Raw genomic sequence first — 6,193 nt, 5'->3', positions numbered from 1 at the left:
ACACACACACACACACACACACACACACACGACCATGCCAGTAAGTCTGTGGAGGGGGTGGGGCACAGGGAGAGGGAGGAAGCGGGGGAGGGGGATGAAAATCGAGGCCTCCACAGTAAAGGAGGGAGTGGGGCAGGAGCAGGAGCAGGGGCAGATGCTGGGGTGAATGGGGCCCTGGGGCCAGGGCAGGTTGTAGGGTGGAGCCATTGGTGGCTGGTCCAGGGGTGCGGTGGGGGTGGCTCCTCACTGCTGTGCACACCCCAGGAAGGCATGGGGGGAACATGCCCCCCTGATTTGTGTGTGGGGGGGAGGTGGGCTGCCCACTGTGGGCTGGGGCTCTGTCTCCTCCTGCCTTTGCCACGGGAGCCATGCACTGGCTGCATGTCTCCTGCCTCCCTGACTTTGGGAGTCACAACATGGTGTTGCTCCCAGGGCAAAGGCAGCAGGTGCAGAGCCCCATCCTACACCGGGCAGCCTGCCTCTGCCCTGCACATAAATCCAGGGGGCACATGCCCTCATGCTTTCCCAAGACTGCGTGCAGCAGTGGGGAGCGGCACCAATGCCCCCCTGCCCCATGCCCCTGGACAAGACTCCTGCAGTTCCATCCCATGATCTTCCCGGGCCCCAGAGCCCCATTCACCCCAATACCTGCCCCTGCCCCATTCTCTCCCTGACCATAGGGCCTCGATCTGGCCCCCGCCTACCTCTTCGCTCTCCCCCTCCACCTGCCGTGCCCTGCTCTACATGTAGCCAGGCTGCATTCCTGGCTGTGTGCATGCTGCGGCTGCTTGTGTGTGTCTGTGTGTATGTGCGCACCTCCCCTTCTGCTGAAGCTGCCCAGAACCTGTGCCCAGGCTGCCCTGTGGTCCTCTGTGGTGCCAATGCTACCCCACGAGGCTACTCGGAGGTGGCGGAGCAGAGTCCTGGCTCGGGCTCCTAAACCACGTACATGATTAACACATTAAAAAAATTAATTCAAGAACAAATTAATGTGTTCATCACACAAGTTAACTGTGAATGACAGCCCTAGTTATAGCCTTTCCCTTACCTTAGGTCTGCCTTTTCTATTTTAATTGTAAGCCCTTTGGGAGAGGGGCTGCCCACTGCTCTGTGTTTGTACAGTGCCTAACACAATTCTTGTTTGGACCTACTTTTATTAAAATTATTAATAATACAAACAATTAAGAAAAGATACAAGACTTTTCTCCTGTTTACTGTCATAAATACTACTAAATCAGAAAATATAGTAAAAAATAAGGATATTCTCAAGCTGACAAGTACCCACTTAAGTCTCATTTGTGGGAGGAACAAGACTGGAATAATATTCACTGCATTAAGATCCCTCAATTTCTTTCCCTTATGAAAAAATACTGTATCTTGCCAATTGAATTTACCAACCTAAAAATGCATTGACATTATTCACAGAGCACCACCTAGAAATATACCATCATGGCTTTGGTCCAAGTTGCTGAAGCATAATAATGATATCTTTTATGCAGATCCTACAGCTGATCTATTATAAAATTGTAAGTCTAACCCATAGTGTTTGAAGAGAATAGGGACACAGAGAAACAGTGTACATTTAATTAGGTCAAAATGTAGCATTCATTACTCTGTGCAAAATAAATAGGCATGAAAGATTTCTCTATTCCTTATGCTATCAGCTGGGCATTTGTCTTCTCAGGAACTATCTTTCTTTTTTTCTTAGATCCCTTTCAACCACGAATAAATTAACAATCACTTTTTGTAAAACTTGCAGAAATTAATGTCAACATTTATTACCACGAAATCCAGAGCATGCGACCTGAGCTCTGGGAAAGGCAACTACTTAACTGATCCTACCCTGATGACAAGGAAATATCATATGCATTATAAATGTTGACAGAATGATCAAGCATGTAAATGAGGTCATCCAACACCACCCTATGCATTGTTTACCATTTTTGTAAATCAGCTTAAAGTATTAAAAACACATACAGTCTTTCATAGGAAGCTCCTAATCCTTTGAAATGTGATGGCTGTTATTTGATTTGCCTTTTAGACACCAATACACATAACAGATTTAAACTAAGGAAGATTACTGAACATGCCATCTGGCAATTGTTTTCAATTGATCATGTCTGCAAGATTGATTTTATGGGAGCCTTTGCAGTTTGATTACAGCACACACATGCACACCCACACGTGACTTTTCATTACCTGCCTATGCACCACTACACTACATTACACAACACTAACCAGGTCTTGGAAGTTCAGGCAACAGAGAGAGACAGCAAATATCCAGCCAACATCAAAAGTATAGACCACTCACAGTTCCTGCAAGTCAACACACAGCAGACAAGGAAGTCATGCCAACTGGTTTTTCCTGAGGTCAAATGTAAGTTACAGTTCACAGTGAACGGTCATCACTGTAGGGTTGAACAGCCCTTCAGCATATTACCTAGTCATATTGCTAGGATCAAGCAAAGTCCACCAGACACAACACGCATTCCTTCTTGCACTGCTCTTTCCCATCAGCAAAAACAGCTGCTTTTTGGATGGAAGGGCTACAGACCTCCACTAAGAACTCCAATGTACAACTGAAAATCAGGACCAAACCCAGACTTGGTATCAGAAAGCACAACTTGCAGGGAAGTCATGTGGAGTTACAGTCACTTATTTGATAGCTTAATTGCACCTGCACTGGCACTTACCTTCTCCAGCATTCACATTCAGGACACAACCTGGACATTAGTTAGTGGTGGTACCAAGTAGCCATTTTTGAAAACTTAGCACATGATGCTGGAGTGCCAATTCACACAAAACGTCCTTGAATGGGAGTTTGGCCTTCCCAGCCAAAGAAGTCAAAAAGAATTAGAGGATTGTCAGATAAGGAAAATGTAAGTGAGCTAAGGACATGGGAAATTCTCAAAAGAACAGAGTCTGAAAATGTTTACATCAGAAAGGAGGCAAATAAGACAGGGAATGATAAGAGTGTATAAAATAATGAATGTTCTAGGGAAGAAGACTGGGAGTTTCTGTCTAAGAGATTAGGAGTTTTGGCATAAGAGCAAGGGTATCAATGAATGAAAGTGAAAGATGGCCATAATGTTCAAAGAGGGACTGGACATTTGTATGGTCAACTAGAAGATGCAGAGTTACAGTAGTTAATGTTCACAAAAATGTAAACGTTGGAAGGAGCAAGAAACCTCAATGCTTAAACCAATCTCTGAGTAAAAGGGATTACATTAAGATTTTCGTGGTGATCAGATTAATCCATATCTACCTGTGGTGGTTCTTGCATCTTTCCCTTAAACTTGTGGCGCTGGCCAGTGGTGGTACCTGGACACTGAACTAGATAGACTGCAGGTCTGAAACTTATAGCCACTCCTTTATTCCTATTACATCAGAAGTCTAGGAGAAGACAGTGTCAAAGCTGTTAAAAGCAGAGCTCCCAAACTGTTTCCTTGTATAAATTTACTCCTGCTATCTAAGGACCTACTGAAATTTCAATTTCCTAATTTTTGTGGAAACTGATTTTGGGTGGGATCCGTGAAAAAACAAGGGCTCCACAAAAAAGCGCAGGCTCTGTGCTTTTGGTGGGCTCCCTGAAAAAAAAACCTTACCGAAAATAAAATGCTGGAGCCAGCAGTCCTTGTCGCCACTGCAGTGTGGCTGTGCAGCCCACCAGGGGTGGGGGTGAGGGGGACTGGGTCTGCTGGGATGGCATTATGGCAGCTGCCCCACCCCTCACTGCTGACTGACTGTGAAGGCTGTCTGTCATACAGTCCCACCCCTCTCCACCAATCAGCAACGAGGGGTGGGGCTGCATGATAGCTCTCTTGAAACCAATCAGCAGCAAGGGGTGGGGCCAACAGGGTCCCTCGGCCAGTCAGAGGCATGGAGGGGGCCTGCTGTACTTGGACAATGAAAATGGCTGCTGGCCCTGCAATGTGCTTACAAAATTGACTGGCAGCCACCTTGAGTTCAGTAGAGCCCTACCGATCCTAAAGATTTTGTTAGTCAGTGGTGCTGATTTTTGAACGGAGCCTACAAGGCACAACTGTAATAACACTTAATACAACAACAATAATTCATTGTAAATACAAATGAATAATAAAGTGAGCCAATAGGGCCTTTATGTTAGGTTATTTATTTCTCACTCATTCCATCCCCTCACACTGAGTACAGTGGAAACTGAGCACCTCATCACCTTCTTCTGGATTTCAACTTACACATGTTCTCTTTTAGTGTATTTTCTACCTTTTGGTCTTCCTTTCATTATCTTGATGATATTTTACTTTAAATTTAAAAGGATAAAATAATAAGGAAATGGACAAAGACAGGGAATTGAAACTATTCAGAGACATGTAACTGCTGCATCTGATCAAAGGTTATTCATGCCAGCAAGCAACAAATATTCTAGGAACAGGAAAAGGTCATTGTGGAGACACAAAGAAGTAGAAGTAATCAAGGGTAAGGAAAGGGCATTTGTGAGGTCAAAAAGCTTCAGGTACTGGAAAGGTTACAGAATGATGTTTAAAGAGAAGATGAAAGATGACAATGGAAGGGAAGACGAGGAGTGAAAGATGTTTGTACGAGCAGACACAACAAATGAACAGATAGGGTTTTGAAGGAGGCAAAGACTAAGTTGTTTTTTTGGGTTTCACTGACCTTTCGGATCTGAGACTTAAAAGTCTCGATAGCACACAACATCTAGCAAAAGGCTGGATGCCATAAGACCTCTGACACTTGGAGAAGGAAACAAAACAGCAGGGTGTAAAAAGTACTGTATCCATCCACCAGGCTCAGGACAGAAGTCCTTGTACATACCAAATTTCCACGGACTTTAAAAATGGTATTTTGAGCATGGGAAGACTTTATGGACCAAAAATTAGCAGGAACTACAGTGTAACTACTGGGGCTCCTATTTTACTACATACTCTCTAGCCCTGCTTAAGACTCTGGGTAGAAAACATAGATGATAAAATCTGGCTTGATGTAAGGGAGGAGTGAAAGAGAAGAAAGAACCATGAGAGACCAGCCTTCCTTCCACGGCAAACCTGGATTCATGTCTGTGTAAATTGCTATACCTGCATTTTACTGTTCAGAATGAAAATCTGTTGAGTTATTGCTTAGGCTGTGGTGTGTTGTTTCTCACGTACTATACCATGGCACAAGTGCTCTTATACTTTTTGATAGGAGATGAGGAATATGTACGATGACAGCAACAAGGAATACCATATCCTCTACTAGCTGTGCAGTTAAAATGAGTCAGTTGGGGATTTTAAGGGATACCTTGCATATAGCTAATTAAGATCCAGGTTACAGTAGAATATCATACCGTCCTATGTTGTGATAGCAGCCAACATGGAAAGCAATAGCACTGGTATGTGAAGTTAGAGCATATAGAACAGTCCTGACAAGTCATGCAAAGAAAATTGCTCTCTCAGTTGTACCTCCCAAATTCAAGCTCCATGGGCTGCAGCATAGCAAAAAGAAAATTATTTTTTTATATGTCCATTTACTGTGTTATTCACAAAGAAGTGTTACTGTGGCAACTAGCATATCACAAGGTCCTTACCTGAGAGCTTCCAGAAGAAGCTTCTTATAGAAACACACAAATCAGTATGTCATGGGATGGCAGGTAACTGAGAAACAAAATCCTTCTGAGTATTGGCAGGAATTTAGCAACTTTATGAAGTTTGCTTTCTTTTGAATTGGAGGCAGCAGGAGGGAGGAAAATAAAGGTGTAAGTGTCAACTTACTATGTGAGATGTCCTTTTTTCTTGCTACACTGTTCCCTTAAGGGACAGCATCATATTATCAGCTTTTAAATGAGAGATAATCCAAGTGTTGACCAAGCCAACAGATGTTGAATGAGATGGAGAGGACTCCTGAGGGAGCTGATGTCTTTTTTGAGGCTTAATTGAAACCTTACTGGAGTCCATGACAGCCTTTAGATAGATTTCACTGGGTTTTGGATCTTTTCCTTACATTGAAAGGTTTCAATGGCAAGGCAACACCCTCTATTTCTCCTGAAAAAATAACAGACACATGTTCAGACACCATATATAATAGCTTTTTAGCAGAATTGAGTCTCCAAATTTGGGCTGGCATTGACAGGAGCTCTGCATCTTTGATAACTGGGCCACTTATTTAGATGCTGACATATGGAGGCCAGCTACAATTTTTATTCTGGAAAAGCTTAGCT

Source organism: Crocodylus porosus, unplaced genomic scaffold, assembly GCF_001723895.1.
Source record: "Crocodylus porosus isolate Cpor-Errol unplaced genomic scaffold, CroPor_comp1, whole genome shotgun sequence".
Lineage (NCBI taxonomy): Eukaryota > Metazoa > Chordata > Crocodylia > Crocodylidae > Crocodylus > Crocodylus porosus.
This window is presented reverse-complemented; position numbering follows the sequence as displayed.